This window comes from Schistocerca piceifrons, chromosome 3 (genome assembly GCF_021461385.2).
Source record: "Schistocerca piceifrons isolate TAMUIC-IGC-003096 chromosome 3, iqSchPice1.1, whole genome shotgun sequence".
Taxonomy (NCBI): Eukaryota; Metazoa; Arthropoda; class Insecta; order Orthoptera; family Acrididae; genus Schistocerca; species Schistocerca piceifrons.
In genome coordinates, this window is record NC_060140.1 from 88,197,273 (window position 1) to 88,221,269 (window position 23,997).

Here is a 23,997-nt window from a genome sequence, read left to right on the forward strand (position 1 = left end):
ATACTAAGTCCTTTTTTACATATGTCAATACAATTGACACAATATATATATTGACACAATATATATAAATGACCTAGTAGATAGTGTCGGAAGTTCCATGCGGCTTTTCGCAGATGATGCTGTAGTATACAGAGAAGTTGCGGCATTAGAAAATTGTAGCGAAATGCAGGAAGATCTGCAGCGGATAGGCACTTGGTGCAGGGAGTGGCAACTGACCCTTAACATAGACAAATGTAATGTATTGCGAATACATAGAAAGAAGGATCCTTTATTGTATGATTATATGATAGCGGAACAAACACTGGTAGCAGTTACTTCTGTAAAATATCTGGGAGTATGCGTGCGGAACGATTTGAAGTGGAATGATCATATAAAATTAATTGTTGGTAAGGCGGGTACCAGGTTGAGATTCATTTGGAGAGTGCTTAGAAAATGTAGTCCATCAACAAAGGAGGTGGCTTACAAAACACTCGTTCGACCTATACTTGAGTACTGCTCATCAGTGTGGGATCCGTACCAGATCGGTCTGACGGAGGAGATAGAGAAGATCCAAAGAAGAGCGGCGCGTTTCGTCACAGGGTTATTTGGTAACCGTGATAGCGTTACGGAGATGTTTAATAAACTCAAGTGGCAGACTCTGCACGAGAGGCGCTCTGCATCGCGGTGTAGCTTGCTCGCCAGGTTTCGAGAGGGTGCGTTTCTGGATGAGGTATCGAATATATTGCTTCCCCCTACTTATACCTCCCGAGGAGATCACGAATGTAAAATTAGAGAGATTAGAGCGCGCACGGAGGCTTTCAGACAGTCGTTCTTCCCGCGAACCATACGCGACTGGAACAGGGAAGGGAGGTAATGACAGTGGCACGTAAAGTGCCTTCCGCCACACACCGTTGGGTGGCTTGCGGAGTATAAATGTAGATGTAGATGTAGATGTAGATCTAAGCATGATGACGAAATAAGCATTTATAGATTTAGCAGCTGACGCGATGCTTAAAATGGAATTTAATTCGCAAAATATTGACGTCTTCTGGATAAAGAGAAAAGACGAGTATTCACAGCTGGCAAAGGAAGCTTTGAACTTATTAGTGCCATTCGCCACTTCCTACCTTTCGAATTAGTGTTCTCTTCAGTGGTGAACATAAAATTAAGAAGAGAAATAGACTTCAACTAGAAAAGTATTTGGTAATTTGTGTCTCAAAAATAGGACCACGGTTTGATAAATTATTAATAAATAAACAGGCTCAGCCTTCTCATTGAAACTGTTGAATTTTTATTGTAGTCTAGGACCTATGAGGCTTGCTTACTTTCATCTGGCTAAGTGGCACTCGTGGCAGATATCGCTGGTGTTTCCCTATGAATAAAAACAACAAAATCTTACTAAGTGTCAAGTATGCTTTTAATAATGCAAATGAGAAACGTAAGTCGTAAGGCATCAAACTGCAGTTCTGCCGCTAAAGCGATATGCATTTGCGTATAATCACTGGGTCGTACCATTATCGTTATTGACTTTGCTCTTGACGACATGGCTTATTCTCCGCGGGAAAGAAATGACAGTGAAATAGCAGAAAGCATGGAGAAAAGAGCGTAATGTTTTACATCAGTGTTATTATCATTATTATTACGACGAACAAAGGGCATTAGACGCACCGACAAAGACAACGCCACTGACAATGCAGTATTCAGCTGTACTGTTAGCGACACTCCTCGCTTTGCAATTATTGTAACCGATACTTCCCCCCGAGCGGTTCTAGGCGCTTCAGTCCGGAACCGCGCGATTGCTACGATCGCAGGTTCGAATCCTTAGGTTAGTTAGGTTTAAGTAGTTCTAAGTTCTAGGGGACTGATGACCTCAGATGTTAAGTCCCATAGAGCTCAGAACCAATTCTCTGTGACGGTGCTGCAAGCAACACTCATGTTACTTCATGGGCTTGAAATCGAGGCCAACGAGAAAGACAGGCCGCGCCGCGTACGTCACACAGAGGATGTCACGTGACCAGCAGCGTCCTAACATCTTGTCACTTCAGAACAGATAGCACCTCTTTCTCAAATGCGTCCACGAAAGTTTTATACGAATTAAAGTTGTGCTGGGTACATATATACTAGATTTCTGAATACTGGTAAACTTCGATGCGAGATATACTTAGAAACCTAGCAATCAAGAACACTGATGTAGGCACACGTATTTAATAGCTGAAAAACAGCAGGTCTGGCATGACAAATAAAACATATGCATCCCAATTGCTTACTAACCAAGCACAGTTTACATCTAGATGTATGTGGTTTTAGACATTTTTGTCTCCAGTAACCGGTAAAGTAATTACACTTCACAATAATTGCATGAAGGAAAGGAAAGAATGTGTACAGATTTTTATCTAAAATGCAGTTACAGACAACTAATTTTCGACAGCCTCTCACATAGAATTCCACTCATAACATTATTTGTAAGTGTATGAACATTTCTAACAGATAGCGAAATATTCAAATCATAATGATCGAAACAAGTTAAAAGATAGACGTGTCGCAGGCATTTTCGTTCTAGATTACATTCACGCAAGGCGCAGAGAAATATAGGTAGGCCGCCTTTGCTTTCAGTAGGTGTTTTTTTCCTCACACGAAAGAAAATGTGAGCAGCCGATATTTTTCCTCTTATATTTCGCCGAATTTTCTCCAAGGTGTTTCATTTTTAATGAGTGAAAATTTAATTACAAAAGATGCTCATCTCTAGAGAATGATTTCGACGACGTTGTGCATTACGCCACAGTTTTGACAACACTTGTAGGGCGATCACCTGAATGTAATAGATGTACCTTATTTCCTGTTTTGCACAAATGCCACGTTGTTTCTAAGAGGCATAATAAAATTGCTTCTATTAAATACTCTAAGATAGGAATTATTACGTTCTTGGATATGAACAAACCTAATGTATCGAATTGTCAGAAGCAAATTCTCACCTGTATTTTTCTTGCATATTTTATTCATTGCAATTAGAAAAAGGCACCTGATAATGAGGAAGAGGTTTCCTCTAAACAGGTTGTGCAAAATAAAGTAACTTGTAACATATTTATGCACCATTTCAGTGCAGTAATGTGTTCATTGTAAATAAGTATTACAGTAGTTCTATTACCTTGTAAATTAATAAAAAACTTTTTTATTTTAAATTCAGTGCATTAGTATTTGTAAAATGACTCTTAGTGTTCATTAAAAAATGACGATCATTCCACTTGGGACCTGTGGAATGGTACATTAGCTTATTTGTTTTAGTTGTAAATATATGTCATGTATTGTTGTTTTTCTGACATGTTCCACATCCTGGAGTGCCTCCTCACTACGGATCAATTGGAATGAAAGTTAATCTAATCTAATCTAAAAACAAAAATCTCACCTGTAGTTTGACAAGAATTTGTCACTTACCTGTCTCTTGAGGAAGTCAGTGTTGATGCAGATATTATGGTTATGAAATAAGGGCTATTAGTTTTTTGGAAGAACTGCTACATCATTTCAGAGTTCTCCACAATGGAAAAATTTCTACTTGGAGTACTGACTGTGTAGTAATTTTTAACACACATTCACAAGGCTACGAAGTCAAAAAAGTACTTTCTGTCAATATATATATTGGTTTGTGTCTGAAGATGACACTACAAAATGCATAATCTAAGTTGTGTATTTTTTCCATTTTATGCTCACTGTATATTCTAAGTAGTTCCAATATAAAATTGAACATTTACCATCTTGGATTACCAGTTTAATTCTCTACTGGCCCCCTAACTGTCAAGCAGCACCCACATATACAAATAGAAGGAGCTGATGGAGAAGGAACCAAATAAAAGTAAATGAATTTTCAAATTGAAAGGACAATTTCAATTTATAAGGGGCCCTGTATCCAGGACAGTAGTATCTAAAACTTTTTTGAATATACCCACATGTGTTTGTTGGCTTACATCTGCAACACCTGAGATAAACTATCACCAAACATTATACTACATGTAAGTTTCCACAAATCAGCAACAAGCACTACTTGATAAACATTCAAATTTCTTTAGCTTTATGCTTTCTGTACAACACGAATTTATACCAAGGTCTCTCTGTCCTAATACCCCCCCCCCCCTCCAAAACAAACAAACACACACACACACACACACACACACACACACAGAGAGAGAGAGAGAGAGAGAGAGAGAGAGAGAGAGAGAGACTTGAATATACCAAGAATAAACATCAGTAGATTTTTTTCACTTTTCACTTCATTCCTAACTGAAGTGTAGTATAGCAAGAACCAGGTATCAGACAATAATGAACAGGAACAAGCATTTCACATACATAATTTATTTTAACAAATTTGTAATGCATTTAAAAACACACATTTTCATTACTCATAACAGTTGATATTAATTGAGGTAAGATAATAGATTAGTTCATAAACATTAGGGAGGTAAATTTGTGGCATCTTTTAAACTCACTACAGTAGTGTGATAAATTTGTAAATATAATTTTACATCTTACTGTGAGCTTTCAAGTTTCCAATAGAAGTGACTCTATATGCCCCTTTGAAGGTTTTAATGAAACAAGATGTTTCAACCTATTGGTGCTATACATTTCATGGCAATACGATACTGCCTTAGGTCAATTTATTATTCATTTAATGATACTATTCTCAAAAATTTAGAGGCAGTTTACACTTCTAATAAATTCTTTACAGGCATTGTAGAAAATATGATAGAATTAGCCAAATAATCACAAAATCTGTTGCTGCCATGGATGTGACACCAAGAAAAACAAAAACATATGCTTCAATCAGACTAAATGCCTGACTATATAAAAGAAATTAGACACAAAGTTCTCTGAAAATGCTTTACAACCATATTTGCAGTATCACTACTTTATCAAACAATATTTGCAGTTGAATTTTCTTTCTCATGCTGTGTGTGTGTATATATATGCAATCTGAGGTATAGATGCCAAGTGTGGAGACACTGAAGCATTTGTACCAAGATTTATTTTCTGCTCCACTCTATGTATGCTACCTTATAATGACACATCTGTGTTCAATGTAATTTTAATGTAAACAAACCAGCCACAGAAACAACATATGCATAAGCATTATGTAATTGTAGATTATATGTGTAATGTTTGCAGTCTGGACAAAAATAAAGAAATGAAAACTCAAGCAATCAAGTGGGCTACTAGTGTGCCCTGTTGCACTTTTCATTATCAGTAAAGCATGAATAGACACAAGAAATCTAACAGGAGGAATTGAATCTGTTACATTCTGTTTCCTACTATGTGAAATGAACTGAATGGGAGGGTGGAGATGCAAGTATGACAAAAGAAAAAAAATAAACATACTTCACAGAGGAAATAAACAAATTCCTGACAATCCATGGTGTTTCCATGGCATTATCTGTAAGTTACTGAAAACATCATCCTCACCTACATCAGAAGCTGCAGAATCACCATTAGCAGCAGTAACAACATCAACAGCACTTTTGAGGGATGAGAAGTCAATACAAGCAACATTCTGTAGTACTGTGTGGAAACAGAAAATCATGCCTGCTCTTCATCCAAAGGATTTTTAGTCAAGGACAAAAAGAGAGAGAAACCTTCAAGGTAAGGTTTCTTAATCCTCCACCAAAATATTCTGTCCATGAGAAATAAAGTCCAGCAACTACAAGTGGAACTGCAGACTATAGACAACTCACTCGTTTGCATCACAGAAGATTGATGTAGCACACCTTACATAAGTCTTAATGGTTTAAACTCTTATAATCTAGCATTTCAGTATAGCAGAACCTTTATGCGGGATGGTGGGCCATGCATGTATGTTAAGGAAGGCATTATGTATGAAGTCCAAAATGATATTATTTCATTAAGTGGAGAAAAACATATAGAAATATCAGCCATAAACATATGGGACACAAATATGTTCCAAAGCCTAAACATATTATATATACATTGTTCTCCTAGCAGTGATATGGAAATTTTCATCACAAAACTGAACCTTCTGGGAGGTAAATGGGCAGAATATAGAAACACTTGCAACTAAAACAAAGGGTTATACATATTATATTAAACAGTAACTAGAGAGCTCACTGGAGAGTGCTGTTTAAAAACGTGGGTATCCTGACAGTTCCATGTGAATACGATTTTCAAACAGTGAGATACATAGAGAAAAATATTGACCAGTACCCAACCAACAGTTGCTTCCACAAACATGGAACCACATCTGGTCACTATTTACACCTCCACAGGAAAAACAAAGTAAAAATCAAAAATAGTGTGTTACATAATGAAATAAAATTGTACAATAAGAACAGTGAGATATCTGTAAAACTTGATAACATGAGGAAGTACAAAAAAAGAAATGGTATCTGTGTAGAGGGCTTCAAACTTATGTGTCAGTCCTAAGCTTCTTCACTTTCCTTGAATCTATTTTGGACTTACTTGCCTTATCATTATGCATTTTCTCAAAATTGTTAATGAGTATCCTGTTGGCACAGAGAGATACATATTCCAGTTTGCTTAACAATGTGTTGTGAAGCAAACACATTCATTCAGCATTATCCACTGCTTTCACAACTTTTGACATGCATATCTTCTGAGAAATGGAAAGCTGTTTACCACACGACATAAATTGCTGAAGAAAGTCATTCACAAGTAGAGAGACTGTATGCCACACTATTCCAACTGTGATCACTACTGTCTCTGTAGGCAAAGTCAGTTTACCCCTGTCCAGTTCCTTCACAAAGTTGTAAGAAGAATCTACCTCAACTTCTTTGTTCAGCTGCAACCATTCAGTACATTTGTCACACTTAGATTTCTGAAGGGCTTTCCTAGCTGCATAACCTCCTATGTATGTCAAAATAGGTAACATGTTAGGTGGAACATCATCCATACCGAAGGTGATGTCCATAATATCAGAAAAAATGCTAATGTCAATATTACGGTCTAGCTGTTGTTGGGCAGGAATTATGTGTTTCAAGTGCACATTATCATTTTGAGCTGCAAACAGTACATCATTTTTGAATCTTAATTTTCTTTCATTTTCTAAAACTTGGATGTAACTAATGTAGTAATTTGCTCCACTCAACTGTCGGTAGCACCCAAAGCGGCCCTCTAAATCATCACTTTGAAATTTTCCTAGCAATATGTAGTCAATGTCATATTTCTCAAATAAGTATGGAATTATCTGCAGAAAAGATTCAGTTGTTAATATTAAAGACTGGAATGTCTGTGATGTTAAAGCATCACTTATTGGTACAGATACTCTCCAAACTTTTAGCCAATGACACAGATTATTTAGAAATGTCACCTGATTGTCTGTTGTCTTCCTGATGGCTTCTCTGTAAGGATCATTGAATCTTTGTCCTTCAAATACACTTCTAACATTCACAATCTTCCACCAGTTCACAATCACCTGAAGGAAAGTCACTGTCTGATTTATGTGCTCAGTAACATTAGGCATATCCTTTGTTGCATGTTTCAAAGCTACTATGTTATTATCATTGAAAATTTTCAAAGCTAATTTAACATTTTGTTTTTGAATAGACGATGGATACAGTACTCTAGCTGATAGTGTGTGGCCATATTTGACTAAAGAGTTTCTTTCTTTCTCATATACCAGCTCCAAATGCTTGTACTGTGCTGTCAATATTACTGAATGATCAGTCATGTCAGGAAACTGTAACGCTTTATTAACACTTCTCTTTGTCTGCCAATTGTTCCTGATACATTTCAGAATGTGTACAGTGTCAAACATAAAAAAAAGTTTCCTGGAAGGATCTAGAGGGTGTTCAATACTGGGTTGGAGAATTCTACTGGGGGTAAACAGTTCATATGCCTTCCTGTTTACACTGTTGTTATCTGCTATCAGACTAACGACTTTGAAGCCCACTCTTTCCACCATGCACAGAACATTACTGATCAAAGATTTCAGCTCTTCACTTGTCATATTAGCTACTGGTATAATTGCTACAACATCAACATATTTTGACAAAAGGGAAGAGACCATAAAAACCTGTGCTGTTTTGGCACACGTCTCAGGATGAAAAAAGCTACTCCCATGTATTGAGCCAGATTTAAATGAAAGTTGTGGTTGCACATAAATCTCATCTAACAACAGAGACACTAATAACTCATGTTTTTCTAAATATTTCACCCTGTTTTCTAAATAAGGACTCGTTTGAACTGATGAAGTGACTAGCTGGTAATTACCAATTATTTTCTGCAGGGTTCGTGGGTGGGGTAAAAACATTAAATCACATTTCCTCAAGGCATTGTATGCACTGACAGAATGTACATATAAGCAGCATGCCACTATCATGGTGTTGTTGCCATAGTGTCTGTTGTTTTTTGAGATTTGTGATACATGGAGTTGTTCTACAATAAATTTCAGTTGTGCATTTTCATCATAATTTGGGATAGTCTGCAAGCAATTGACAGCACAGTTTATTTTATCTGTAACACTAGGCAAAATTTCCCCTTTCTCAACCATTGACATTACATTTTCTAAAACGTTTATGGAAGTTAATTTCTTCACATCATTGATGGATGCATTAATTGCAAAATGAATTCCTTCACTAACATTTACTCTAAAGCTCAAATCACTATTAACAGTGATGAATGCAGTAACACAAGGTATTCCCCTGTCTAATCCCAAAAGACAGATATGCAATTTTTCATCATCTCTAATCACAGACCACTTGTTGCTGCAAATTTTCTGGCCTTCTAGAAATACAGAAATATCATTGAGACACGAAAGCGAATTTTGTTGGAGGTGTAAGTTGTTTGACTCAATACTGTCTTGAATAGCTTTTCTAAGATTATCGTCTTCCACATCAGCAAGACGTCTCACTTTTGTAGTTGACTTAGAACAGTATGAGGGAGTGTTGGGAAAAATAGTTGGCACAGCATTTTCGGTGAGTTTTGGGATTATTCTGGGAAATTCTTTCAGTTGTCCTCTGTCCATAATTACGTCCACTCGAATTACACATGATTCATCGAAGTGTTTTACACAAATATTTGGTCGTTTTAGTTTGGTTAAGTCTGTTGGGATATTTCGAAGCCACAGTGCACGTCGACTCTCGTCAGATGGCAAAGAAAATGTAGTCGTTCTCTCTGTTTCAGGATCATAATTCGACCGACAGCCGAACACACTACATCGACGTGGCATTCCAAGAGTTCCAGATCTAGAAATAAAATGAAACCGTATTTCAATACGTTACCTCGAAGTTACAGTCAGGTGTAAGATCTCAAAATCACGTCAGGATAAACACACACAGACGGTTAGAATCTTCTAAAGTAGTAAACGAAGATGCATTTGAGGTTAACATACCTTGCTCACAATTATCAATGTTTCGCACACAACACCGCAAACATAACAAATTGTGGATGCATCACCATCACACATGCACATATACACACGTATTCTGTCGATGCACTTAGTTAAACACCACTTTTGTAGTACGAAAAACAACGAGGCAAATAGCAATGCTCTTTCACACACGTTGCTTCCACTAGCAAATCAAGACGCCGAGTGTGACGTCACGTTCACGCACCGGGGCCTCACTCATGTTACTTCATGGGCTTGAAATACCGCTATATGAATTACATTTTAGATATGCCGTCGTTAACCAACACCAATTCAATAAAGTTTTGCATTAACCAATACGAGAGCAGATGTTTACTCCAGCTGGCCATCTTCTGTGTTTATGACTGATTTTGAAGAGAAGGTAAAAACAAATGTCTTTAGATGACTTGTAAAAAATGATGTACATTTTATAAACTGTTTTAGTATTTTTTCTGAATGGAATGCGTTATCCTTTTTTTAAGTGAATTCCAACAGAAAACTATGTTTCCCATAACGAGTGTTTCGCAATGCAGGTAAGACTCAGAAGTGAATTATCCTCGTTAAACGAGGTTCCTCTGTATACTCAATTTGTAAACAAGAAGATCTTTTTCCAAATTTCTCACAGTAATTTATTGGATCTTCTCCATTTAATTGTCGATCGGTTCCTGAAAACAGTTTTCAGTTTTGCGTTTATTTATCGTTAACTCGGTGTATTTATTATAAAACAATGTACATTATACCCAATTCAGAATTAATGTTAAACAAGGAATTATGCAGTTTTAATAAAAAATAAATAGCAATTTCCATAGGCCTATGTTTTTGTATTACAGAACCCCCAGTTTTTAGACGTGTAGCAGGATGGTTATTTAATTTACTTTCATTCAGTTTTAATAGAAGACAACATTACTTTTTAATTAATTGCTAAAGTATGTAGTATATCTTTTTGCAAATGATGGTACTAGTTTTTTGTAAGATATTTTTCAACTCTTTTATGAAATGATTCACTTCACGGCAATCACCACAATTAACTACACGAGAGAAATGAGAAATTAACCAGGTGACCAGCAACGACGATTTCGTAGGAATACCGATGAAGCCACAGAACTAGGAAAATAGAACCAACGCAAGATGCAGTATGTGAATTAAAGTCTGAGTTGAGCTCAGACTTCCTAGATCCGCTCGGTAGAAACTGCTGTACTTCGTGCCTTGTCTTATTGGTGCCAATCCTAGCGATCTATTGTCTGGTTCGAAGCTTGTTACAGAAATGCATTCCGCGATACCAAATCTTAAACGTGAGCTGTGTGCGTGTTGTTGCAGCCATTTTGTATCACATTTGAAAGTGAGCACCATTTAAATGCACTTTCAAAATTGTTCTTGTTCAGTGTGATATTTTTTACACAGCAAATGACTGACACGTAAAGTAAGTTGCCAGTAATACACAAGACGCTGCCACTGCACCGCCGTTCCAGCCTGGAAGTTGATGTGGTCCTTTGCCTCTCCCTACAAACCATTCAGAGGTGAATACTGTCTGTACAAGACTTAGTGACTCTCGCCGCCCTAGTTCGATCGCACAGAAGTGGGAAGAGATCGATAAACATCATGTTGCTTCTCACTGCTGCAAGTGTTTGCGTATTTGAGCTCTTCAACAGGTTTAAATTAAATTCGTATTCATTATTATAAATAAGTACTGGATCTGAACTTGAGCGAATTTGCAAGGTACTTTCATAAAACCTTGTCAGTTCCGTGTGACATTTATACCACAGCAGATGATCGTCATGAAACATACCTTACCAGCGATGCTGAAACTGCTTTGTCCTGCGACCACGACACCACAGGGGGTCGTGACCCACAGGTTGAAAAACACTGACATAGAGGTTTACTGCTAGAATTCCGACAGTGTATACTCAAACGTATTACTTCCCGCAACATGCGTCTCGTGAAGTGACCACGAAGGAAACGTGAGAGAAATTAGGAGTCATACTGCTGTTTACTGTCAGCTGTTCTTTGCACCTTGTGAATGGAACAGAACAGAGACGAAGGAAAATATAAAGGTATCAAAAGCACTCTCCGTGCGAATTTGTCAATATTTTAAGTGTTACTGTAAGCCATTAACTCCACCCTGCTTCCTTAGTGAGTAGAACTCACATGTATAAAACAACATATATCGTCTGATTACAGTAACTCCAATTTGCTAAATATTTAACGTTTGGCTTGAAATTTAGAGCGGGTTTCAATGCCAGATGCTTATAATATAGTTTCCACAACTAAACTTAACCTCGAAACCTGGCAGAAAATCCAAAGAGATTCTGATAGTATGTGAAGCATGGTAGCGGCAAGACACAATCAATGGCTTCTCTGCACGATAGCTATGGAGTCCTACCGAAGTCAGTGCTGCCAAAGCGGAGTTACTAAAAGCGTTCCGAAATGCCTTCACAAAAGAATACGAAGCAAATATTCCAGAATTCGAACCAAGAACGGCTCCCATCATGAGTAACGTAGAAGTAGATATCCAAGCAACTTAAATCACTCAATAAAAGCAAGTCTTCTAGTCCAGACCGTATACCAATTAGATGCATGCTGATGCAATAGCTTCATACTTAACAATCATATACAACCGTTCACTCGATGAAAGATCCGTAGCCAAAGACTAGAAAGGTCACACCAATATTCAAGAAAAGTAGTAACAGCAATCCACTACATTACACGCCCATATCATTAACGTAGAGCTGGACGGTGTGGCCGAGCGGTTCTAAGCGCTTCAGTCTGGAACCGCGGACCGCTATGGTCGCAGGTTCGAATCCTGTCTCGGGCATGGATGCGTGTGATATCCTTGAGGTTCGTTAGGTTTAAGTAGTTCTAAGTTCTAGGGGACTGATGACCTCAGATGTTGTCCCATAGTGCTCAGAGCCATTTGAACCGTTAACGTAGATATGTAGCAGGATTTTGGAACATATAAATGAGTGGATTCGTGATTTCCTGTCAGAGAGATCACAATTAGTAGTAATTGACGGAAAGTCACCGAGAAAAACAAAAGTGATGTCTGGCGTTCCCCAAGGTAGTGTTATAGGCCCATTGCTGTTGCTTATCTATATAAACTATTTGGGAGACAATCTGAGCAGTCATCTTTGGTTGTTTGCAGATAACCTGTCCTTTATCGACTAGTAAAGTCATCAGAAGATCAAAACCAATTGCAAAACGATTTGGAAAAGATATCTGTATGGTGCGAAAGTTTGCAACTGACCCTAAATAACGAAAAGTGTGAGATCATCCACATGAGTGCTAAAGGGAATCTGTTAAACTTCGGTTACACGATAAATCAGTTAAATCTAAAGGCCGTAAATTCAACTAAATACATAGGTATTACAGTTACGAACAACTTAAATTGGAAGGAACACATAGAAAATGTTGTGGGGAATGCCGACGAAAGACTGCGTTTTATTGGCAAGACACTTAGAAAATGTACTGCACTGAAAAGGTGTTTGAATGTTGTGCAGGTGTGGTTAAATTTAACGGAGCTAAACTTCTAACTGTTGTTATTTATAGATCCCCAGGCTCTGTTTTCACAACATTTTTGCTAAAGCTAGAGGAGGTTCTTGGTTTAGGAAATACAAAAAGTTAGTTATATGTGGTGACTTCAATATTAATTGTATAAGTGATTGTGCAAGGAAGAGGATGCTGGTAGATCTCCTTAATACGTATAATCTTATGCAAACCGTATTCTTTCCAACGAGAGTGCAAGGGAACAGTAGAACAACCATAAATAACATTTTTGTTCATTCCTCATTACTAGAAGGGCATTCTGTTAGCAAAAAGGTGAATGGCCGTTCAGATTATGATGCACAAATTTTAACTCTAAGAGATTTTTGTGATGCAACACGTGTTAAATATAGTCATCAGCTGTTTAGGAAAGCTGGTCCAGTTGCTGTAGAGACCTTTGTAAACCTTATCAAGGAACAAGAATGGCAAGATGTTTATAGCGCTGATTCAGTAGACGATAAATATAATGCTTTTCTCGAGACTTTTCTCGTGCTCTTTGAAAGTTGCTTTCCGTTAGAACGTTCAAAACAGGGTACTAACACAAACAGGCAGCCTGGGTGGCTGACTGGAGAGATAAGAATATCTTGTAGAACAAAGTGGCTATTATATCAAAACGTTAGAAACAGTCAAAATCTAAATGCAGCAGCCCATTACAAACAGTATTGTAAGGTGCTTAAAAATGTTATTAGGAAGGCAAAAAGTATGTGCTATGCAGATAGAATAGCTAAGTCTCAGGATAAAATTAAAACCATATGGTCAGTCGTAAAGGAAGTGGCTGGTCTGCAGAGACAGGTCGAGGATATAGAATCAGTCCGTAGTGGGAATGTCCGTGTTACTGATAAGTCGCATATATGTACAGTATTTAATAATCACTTTCTGAATATAGCACGTGAACTAAATAGAAACCTAGTCCCAACAAGGAATCATATAGCGCTCTTAGCAAAAAAATGTTCCGAGACTGTTACCTGAAATGCTCCTCCATGATACTGACAAGAGGGAGATTGAGTTAATAATTAAATCACTAAAGACCAAGAACTCTCATGGATATGACGGGATATCTAGCAGAATACTGAAGTATTGTTATATGTATGTTAGCCCAGTACTTAGCCATATTTGTAACTTTTCCTTTAGGAGTGGTCGGTTTCCTGACCGATTAAAGTACTCGGTAGTGAAGCCACTTCATAAAAAGGGAGACACTGATAATGTTGACAATTTTAGACCCATTTCTATGCCATCGGTGTTTGCTAAAGTTATCGAGAAGGTTGTATATACAAGGTTACTGGAGCATTTAAATTCACATAATTTGCTGTCAAATGTTCAGTTTGGTTTTAGAAATGGTTTAACAACTGAAAATGCTATATTCTCTTTTCTCTGTGAGGTTTTGGACGGATTAAATAAAAGGTTGCGAACGCTAGGTGTTTTCTTTGATTTAACGAAGGCTTTTGACTGTGTTGACCACAATATATTACTGCAGAAGTTGGACCATTATGGAGTAATGGGAGTAGCTTACAATTGGTTCGCCTCTTACTTTAAGAACAGAAAGCAGAAGGTAATTCTCCGCAATATTGAGAGTGGTAGTGATGTTCAGTCCCAATGGGGCACTGTTAAGTGAGGCGTTCCCCAAGGGTCGGTGCTGGGGCCACTGCTGTTTCTTATTTATATAAATGATATGCCTTCTAGTATTACAGGTGATTCAAAAATATTTCTGTTTGCTGATGACACCAGCTTGATAGTGAAGGATCTTGTGTGTAATATTGAAACAGTATCAAATAATGTAGTTCATGAAATAAGTTTGTGGCTTGTGGAAAATAATTTGACGCTAAATCACAGTAAGACTCCGTTTTTACAGTTTCTAACTCACAATTCAACAAGAACCGATATTTTGATCAGACAGACTGGGCGTATTATAAGCGAGACGGAACAGTTCAAGTTCCTAGGCGTTCGGATAGATAGTAAGCTTTTGTGGAAAGCCCATGTCCAGGATCTTGTACAGAAACTAAATACTGCTTTATTTACCATTAGAACAGTATCTGAAATAACTGACACTTCAACACGAAAAGTAGTCAACTTCGCATATTTTCATACGCTTCCGTCGTATGGTATTATTTTTTGGGGTAATTCTTCTGATTAAAAAAGGGTATTTTTGGCTCACAAACGGGTTGTTCGAGCTATATGTGGTGTAAGTTCGAGAACCTCTTGTCGACCCCTATTCAATAGTCTGGGAATTCTGACATTGCCCTCACAGTATATATTTTCTTTAATGTCGTTTGTTGTTAGCAATTTAGCCTATTCCCAAGAGTTAGCAGCTTTCACTTAGTTAATACTAGGCAGAAATCCAATCTGCATGTGGAATGCACTTCCTTGACTCTTGTGCAGAAAGTAGTGCAGTATTCTGCTGCATCCATTTTCAATAAGCTACCACAAGAACTCAAAAATCTTAGCAGTAGCCCAAACTCTTTTAAGTCCAAACTGAAGAGTTTCCTCATGGCTCACTCCTTCTATTCTGTCGAGGAGCTCCGGGAAGAGCTACAAAATTAAGCAAATTCCAGTGTTACATTGTTGATTTTCTTTATTTAAACTTACGAATTGTCGTCTGAATATGTTTCTTATATTTCATTTCATCTGTTTCTAATATCGTGTTATAATTTCATGTATTGACTCGTTCCATGACCATCGAGATTTCTCCTTAATTTGGTCCCACGGAACAATAAATAAATAAATAAAATAAAATAAAATAACACAACTATCTTAGGAGGCTGCCTACACTACGCTTGCCGGTCCTCTTTTAGAATACAGCTGCGCGGTGTGGGATCCTTACCAGATAGGATCGACGGAATACGTCGAGAATGGTCAAAGAATGGGGAGCACGTTTTTTATTGTTGCGAAATAGTGGAGAGAGTGTAACTGAAATGATACAGGATGTGGGATGGACATCATTAAACAAAGGCATTTTACGTTGCGCAGGAATCTTTCTCACGAAATTCCAACCGCCAGCTTTCTCTTCCGAATACGAAAATATTTTGTTGACGCCGATTTACATAGGGGGATACGAGCAGGATGATAAAATAAGGAAGTCATAGCTCGTACGGGATTCGTTCTTCCGCGCGCGATACGAAACTGGAATAATAGAGAATTGTGAAGGTGGTTCGATTAACCCTCAGCCAGGCACTTAAATGTGATTTGCAGAGTATCCATGTAGATGTAGATGTAGATGCAGATGTACAGTGTGTACATATTTTAGCTTGAACTCACAAAACCCTATTTACATTTTTTATTAGTTTCGGATTATTCCCCTACGGACTAATAACAAGCTTAAGGAGGCTCTGAAATTAAGTTTAAAGTTTGTGGGAAATGGCTAACTGGTCTCATTATCAGACACTGCATGGATGTAATCTGCGTAATTTGAGCACCGTAAAATTCAACACATTTTCGCAGTTCCTAACTTTAATACTTGTTACGGTCTTAACCCTGTTAAGGAAAAATTATAACAGTTAATAAATAGATTACATTATTTTTAATTTTTAAATTGGATAAGCAAGTATGGTTAAATGAAACTACATGGTTCCTGAGACCTTTCCAAATCACAGACAGCTATGATGTACATATGCAGACTGGAGCGACAAATGAAAATACGTGGCAACGCCAGGATTCAAACCCAAGTCTCCTGCACAATAAGCACATGCGCTAACCACCACGCCACACTGGCACAACGGCTGCGCATACCTGCATAGACCAACATCGCACACCTCCCTCCTCGGTCCAATTTTCCATTCACGCCTCAGACCACTTGTATAATAATAATTATGACAGATGAAATACTGGACATGAAATTCTTGTTGACTCTGGAAGAAATCCTGCAATTGGGACCGGGTGACCATTCCATGCGTTGACCAATCTACAGGGCGATGGTTATCTCGTTTGCAACCACCGAAGCGACGTAGATGACACTGAGATGAATAATTTAACGTAAGACACGCGAGGCCGCAGACGTCGGGGAATACTACAAAAATGGATGACAAATGTTGAACATGTGACGTCACGAGGTGACGCACCTCGCCGTACGTGCAGCGGTGGATCCTATCGGTCCGACGCAGCCCATCATCCCAATACGACTCAAATGATGACGTCGGTGAGGCGAGGAACTACGTACGCGACTTTAGTTCTTGAGGCTCACGCTTCGAGCCTTGCATATAGCGGACAGTATTATTTTGCATTGCCCTAGACAATTATCTGTTTAGGTCGAGGTAATATTCATTATTTAATTTACTAGTCTCGTAGTTTTTGCTGCCTTACCACAAAGTACAGTACAACAGAAAGCTGCCATATTGTGCCACAAGCAAATAAATATGAGTTTCCTAATAGAATCGCTATGATTAAATGATCTATATCTTTAAAAAAAAGGAAAGAAATACAAATATAACAGCTTTCGCTTTGTTACAGCGAGGACAATAATTCTGTAACTTGTACATTTACCACAAATTACATTTACATAAGTTGCTCGCAGGCGGAGTAGCCTAGCGATGCGATGTGTAGCGCTGTAGCAGGCGAGGGTAGCATCTACACTACTGGCCATTAAATTTGCTACACCAAGAAGAAGTGCAAATGATAAACGGGTATTCACTGGACAAATATATTATACTAGAACTGACATGTGATTACATTTCCACGCAAATTGGGTGCATAGATCCCCAGAAATCAGTACCCACAACAACCACCTCTGGCCGTAATAACGGCCTTGATACGCCTGGGCATTGAGTCAAAGAGAGCTTGGTTGGCATGTACAGGTACAGCTGCCCATGCAGCTTCAACACGATACTACAGTTCATCAAGAGTAGCGACTGGCGTATTGTGACGATCCAGTTGCTCGGCCACCATTGACCAGACGTTTTCAATTGGTGAGACATCTGGAGAATGTGTTGGTCAGGCCCGTACAGGACCTGCAACAACGGTAGTGCATTATCCTGCTGAAATGTAGGGTTTCGCACGGCTCGAATGAAGGATAGAGCCAGGGGTCGTAACACATCTGAAATGTAACGTCCACTGTTCAAAGTGCCATCAGTGCCAACAAGAGGTGACCGAGACGTGTAACCAATGGCACCCCATACCATCACGCCGGGTGATACGCCAGTATGGCGATGACGAATACACGCTTCCAATGTGCACTAAGCGCGATGTCGCCAAACACGGATGCGACCATCATGATGCTGTAAACAGAACCTGGATTCATCCGAAAAAATGACGTTTTGCCATTCGTGCACCCAGGTTCGTCGTTGACTACACCATCGCAGGCGGTCTTGTCATGTGATGCAGCGTCAAGGGTACCCGCAGCCATGGTCTCCGAGTTGATAGTCCATGCTGCTCCAAACGTCGTCGAACTGTTCGTGCAGGTGGTTGTTGTCTTGCAAACGTCCCCACCTCTTGACTCAGGGATCGAGACGTGGCTGCACGATCCGTTACAGCTACGCGGATAAGATGCCTGTCATCTCGACTGCTGGTGATACGAGGCCGTTCGGATCCAGCACGGCGTTCCGTATTACCCTCCTGAACCCAACGATTCCATATTCTGCTAACAGTTATTGGATCTCGACCAACGCGAGCAGCAATGTCGCGATACGATAAACCGCAATCGCGATAGGCTACAATCCGACCTTTATCAAAGTCGGAAACATGATGGTACGCATTTCTCCTCCTTACTCGAGGCATCACAACAATGATTCACCAGGCAACGCCGGTCAACTGCTGTTTGTGTATGAGAAATCGGTTGGAAACTTTCCTCACGTCAGCATGTTTTAAATGTCGCCACCGGCGCCAACCGAGTGTGAATGCTCTGAAAAGCTAATCATTCGTGTATCACCGTATCTTCTTCCTGTCGGGTAATTTTCGCGTTTGTAGCACGTCATCTTCGTGGTGTAGAAATTTTAATGGCCACTAATGTATAAGCCCGGTCACTGCACGTGGGACCAGGTATTTCATCTGGTGTAGTCATATGTTCAACATTTGTCGTCCCCTTTTAGTGTGTTTCCCGACAATTGTGGCCCCAAGACGTAATGTAAAATTTTTCTGATAAATTTTCTTCAGCTGTTACCGTACTTTCCCAAGAGCTTTTGTAGACATCTCAGACGGTACAACCAGCAAAACCGTGTGTGTGTGTGCCGTCTTTTTTTGTGACGTACAGATAGGTGTGCGACGCCTCCTCATGGGGCTTTGCGGCACGGCAGAAGATGCACCGCCGCGTGGTGGGGGTTCGGCAGGGGAGTGGTGGTGGGGATAGGGTAGTGACGGGGGGCAGAGCCACGTGCGCGCCGCAGCCGGCCACGTGCGCCCCAGACGGGCGGGCGGGCAGTCCGCCGGCCGCCGCCCCGCGCCGCAGACATGCAGGCTCCAGAGGCGCGCTGCCTGCGACCGCTGCAACCATGGTGACGGCCGCGACGCTGCCGCCGCTGCTGCTGCTGGTGCTCGCGCTGTCCACCCCGCGCACAGGGTGCAGTCTGCTGCCAACCGCTGGACGACAAGACCCGGAGGCACCGCGCAGCTCTCGTGGCGTGAGTACCGCTCATATCCGCACTAAAAATGTTCTACATCCACATCCATACTACGCAAGCCACCTGTCGGTGTGTGGCGGGGGGTACCTTGAGTACCTCTATCGGTTCTCCCTTCTATTCCAGTCTCGTATTGTTCGTGGAAAGAAAAATTGTCGGTATGCCTCTGTGTGGGCTCTAATCTCTCTGATTTTATCCTCATGGTCTCTTCGCGAGATATACGTAGGAGGGAGCAGTATACTGCTTGACTCCTCGGTGAAGGTATGTTCTCGAAACTTCAACAAAAGCCCGTACCGAGCTACTGAGCGTCTCTCTTGCAGAGTCTTCCACTGGGGTTTATCTAACATCCCCGTAACGCTTTCGCGATTACTACGTGATCCTGTAACGAAGCGCGCTGCTCTCCGTTGGATCTTGTCTATCTCTTCTATCAACCCTATCTGGTACGGATCCCACACTGCTGAGCAGTATTCAAGCAGTAGGCAAATAAGTGTACTGTAACCTTTGTTTTCGGACTGCATTTCCGTAGGCTTCTTCCAATGAATCTCAGTATGGCATCTGCTTCACCGACGATCAAGTTTATATGATCATTCCATTTTAAATCACTCCTAATGCCTACTCGGCAACGGCCTTGCCAAAGTGGATATACCGGTTCCCGTGAGATCACCGAAGTTAACCGCTGTCGGGAGTTAGCAACGGTCCTACGACACTCCCCTGCGGCACACCTGAAATCACTCTTACTTCGGAAGACTTCTCTCCATTGAGAATGACATGGTGCGTTCTCCTGTCTAGGAACTCTTCAGTCCAATCACACAATTGTCCTGATAGTCCATATGCTTATACTTTGATCATTAAACGACTGTGGGGAACTACCTTGCGGAAGTCAAGAAAACGCGGCATCTACCTGGGAACCCGTGTCTATGGCTCTCTGAGTCTCGTGAACGAATAGCGCGAACTGGGTTCACCATTTCCGCAGTCACTCTTGGTCGAAGCGATGCTGACACCTCAAATACAGAATCTTAGTACATACATATTTAAACCGGATAAAGGTAGGACACAGCTAGTATAATTTTTATTAAAAATGAAATTCCTCCAGCTGTACTTAAGATTTTTTATTTACTTCGCTACTAGTTGCGACGTTGCGTCAACGCCATCTTCAGGCCCGTACATTTTGATGAAATCGGTTGTGTGTGGCTCAGACTACGAGGGTGAGTTAAATGGAAACCTTAAATATTTTTTAAATATTATTTCTTGTGCAGAAGTGGTACAAAGCTGTATGACTTTTCAACATAATCTCCCCCACGCTCAATGCAAGTCCTCCAGCGGTTACAGTGTGCATAAATTCCTTTTGAAAATAATTCTTTTGGTAGTCCGCGCAACCACTGTAAGAAGGCTGTTTAGGTTTTTATGTTGGTAACGCCATGTAGCGCTCTATATTAAAATCACTGACTGTGCTGCGTGAAGTCTGTGGCTGGTTGGCATTGTTGGAATAGTCGCTATTGTAGTGTTGGGCAGTTGGATGTGAACAGCGCGTAGCATTGGGCAGTTGGAGGTGAGCCACAAGCAGTGGTGGATATGGGAAGTGAGATGGCGGAGTTTTGAGAGCGGACGATCTGGACGTGTGTCCATCAGAAGTCCGCGGTGAGATGAACACGTGCTCCATATTGCCCGCCATCCATGTGGAGCACGTGTTGACTTCTATACTGAGCCACGCCCAACCGATTTCATCAAAGTGTACAAGGCTGAAGATGGCGTTGACGCAACGTCGAAACTAGTAGCGAAGTAAATAAAAAATCATAATTACAACTGGAGAAATTTCATTTTTAATAAAAATATCAAATACATAAGGTCCGACCACTGACCTGTCGCTACCGAGTTAAGATTTCAGTCCAACGTTCGAAACACGTGACAGATGGCAAAAACCCAATTTCTGCCATTACGCAATATGCGAACTGGAGTCGAAAGCTACATTTTCTGTTATTCTCTTTTTAATTTCATTATTCACAAACCATTATAATTATACAATGTAACTCACCACCTCATATGATTAGTGGGTCCATAGACGTTACAAATTATTATAATTGCAACTAGTTTACATGTTAGCAAGTGAACTACAGCCAGTAAAGATTTACAATTGGCAGCTATATTACTATTGAAACTTTACTTTATACAAAGTGCGTTCCATAAGTAATGCGACCAAATTCATAAAAAATCATTTATTGGATATATTCGTTCAAATAATCAAAAATTTTCAAAATAGCACCCTCTTGCGTCGATAAACTTCTGGAGGCGGTGTTTCCAAGCCAGGAAGGCATCCTGGAATGCCTTTTCCGGAATGTCCTTTAGAGCTGATGTAACATGCATCCGGATGCATTCAATCGTGCCCCAATGTTTTCCTTTCGTGACTCCTTTTAACCGAGGAGACAAAAAAAAGTCAGTGGGGGTCAGGTCAGGACTGTAGGGAGGTTGGGGAACCAATGGTCTCTTGGTCCTGGCCAGGAAGTCGTTGACAATTAAGGCGCTGTGACTCGGCGCGTTGTCGTGGTGAACTTTCCACGTGTCCTTGATGTCGCTTCGGCAGCGCGAGACCCCTCCTTTTCAGTCTTTTGAGCCCTTCCAAGTAGAAAGCTGAGTTCACTGTAGTCCCAGCAGGTACGAATTCGTGGTGGACAATGCCTCTGACGTCAAAGAAGACAATTAGCATCGTTTTGATCATGGACTTGCTCATTCGTTCCTTCTTGGGACGGGGTGACGATGGGGTGTGCCGCTCTGAATTCTGCCTTTTTGTCTCAGGGTCGTACTCAAAAATCCAAGACTCATCACCAGTGATAACTGAGTTTAAAAAATGAGGATCATTTTCTCAAATTTTCAACATTTCTTGGCACCGAAACACTCTTATATGCCGGTGTTCGTCGGTCAACACTTTTGGGACGAGTTTGGCACACACCTTTCTCATGTTCAAATCTTCGGTCACAATGCTGAAAAACATGTTTAGAGTTGCGTCCACTACGGGGTTCGTCGGTGATCTCCTCTCGGCCTTCCATGAACGACTTGTGCCACCGGAAAACTTGTGATTTGGACAAGCTAACATTCCCAAAGGCGTGCTAAAGTAATGGAAACGTTTCGGTGGCGGACTTTCCAAGTTTAACGCAAAATCTGATAACGTACCGTCGCTCTACAGAAAGATCCATTGTGTCGTGTTACATAAACTCAAAACGGGGTTGACAGAAACGCATGTCATGACTCTCCAATGAGTGGGCCATATAGCCCGTATTCCAGATGGAAGACTGGCGAAGATGGCACTAGAGAGGAAACCAAACAGCAAACGCCCCATTGGACGAACAAGGCAAGTCTTCCAGATGGAAGACAGGCGAAGATGGTACTAGAAAGGAAACCAAACAGCAAACGCCCCATTGGACGAACAAGGCAGCGCTGGATGGACGACCTGGCGAAGGACCTAGCAGCCTAGGTAATATAAGACACCTGGAGGAACTGGGTACGAAACAGCAAGGACTGGAGGCAGTTTGTGGAAGCAGCACATGGTCTGCATGGCCTGTGATCGCTGAATATCTATCTATATATAACTTTATTCAAGAGAAAGAGCTTAAAAAATTGAGGAAGCCAATAACGCGTTGGTCCACCTCTGGCCATTATGTAACCAGTCATTCAACTTGGCATTGATTAGTGGACTTGTTGTATGTCCTCCTAAGAGATATCGTGTCAAATTCTGTCCAACTGATGCGTTAGAACGTAAAAATCCCGAGCTGGTTGGACGGCCATGCCCATAATACTCCAAAATTTCTCTATTGAGGGGAGATCCGGCGACCTTGCCAGCCAAGGTAGTGTTTAGCAAGCACGAAGACGAGCAGGAGAAACTCTCGACGTGTGCGGTAAGCCATTATCTTGCTGAAATGTAAGCCCAGTATCGATTCCCATAAGAAGCAATAAAATGAGGCGTAGAATGCGTCGACGTTCCCCCGTGCTGTGAAGGAGCCGCGGATAACTACCAAAACAGCTGCTGCTATGAAATGAAACGGCACCCCGGGTTGTTGGGGCCGTATGGGGGGTGACAAACCCACCGCTGTCCACGATGTCTCCAGACACTTCTCCGCTGGTCATTGGGGTTCACTTCGAAGCAGAACTCATCAGTGAGGGCTATTCTACTCCAGTCAGTTCCAGGCCGAAGACGTCTTGGGACACTGACTGTCACCCGCCATACGGCGCGGCATCCACGGTAATGGTCTGGGGTCCTCTTCTTTTCGTAGCTGGATCCCTTTGGTTGTCATCTGTGGCACCCTTACAGCACAGTGACATGACGATGATATTCTACGCCCCTTTTTGTTGACGTTCATGGCAAGCCATCCAGGGCTTAAATTTCACCAAGTTAATGTCCACCCCTCACAGGGCGAGTGTTTGCACTGCTTGTCTTCGCACTTGCCAAACCCTGCTTTGGTCAAGAGGGTCGCCAGATATCTCCCCAGTTGGGAACATTTGGAGCATTTGGACGTAGCCTTCCAACCAGCTCGGGATTTGGGCGATCTAACGCGCCGTTTGAATAGCATTTGGCACGATACCCCGCAG